Source organism: Sinocyclocheilus rhinocerous, unplaced genomic scaffold (genome assembly GCF_001515625.1).
Source record: "Sinocyclocheilus rhinocerous isolate Xijiao unplaced genomic scaffold, SAMN03320098_v1.1 scaffold265, whole genome shotgun sequence".
NCBI lineage: Eukaryota > Metazoa > Chordata > Actinopteri > Cypriniformes > Cyprinidae > Sinocyclocheilus > Sinocyclocheilus rhinocerous.
In genome coordinates, this window is record NW_015645861.1 from 83,188 (window position 1) to 83,482 (window position 295).

Here is a 295-nt window from a genome sequence, read left to right on the forward strand (position 1 = left end):
ATATGGTTAACACCCGGTCATGCATGAAAAAAAAAAATACCGTCATGTACTGTGAAACCGGTATAATTTTGAAAAATACCGTGATATTAATTTTTGGTCATACCGCCCAGCACTAGGGTGTACTCATTTATGCTGTGCACTGTATATATATTAGTGCTGTCAAACAAAGAAAAAGAAAAAAAGTTTTTGTTTACATAATATATGTGTGTGTGTTGTGTATATTTATTATGTATATATAAATACACACAAATACAGCATATATTTTGAAAATATTTACATGTATATACATGTATAT

At 28.5% G+C, this 295-nt stretch overlaps 1 protein-coding gene across 2 annotated transcripts in view; it reads right to left on the reverse strand.

Moving 5' to 3' along the window:
• The window catches only part of LOC107706937 (insulin-like growth factor 1 receptor), a 130,672-nt gene that overhangs the window by 13,908 nt on the left and 116,469 nt on the right, over nucleotides 1-295 (reverse strand). The window lies entirely within an intron of this gene.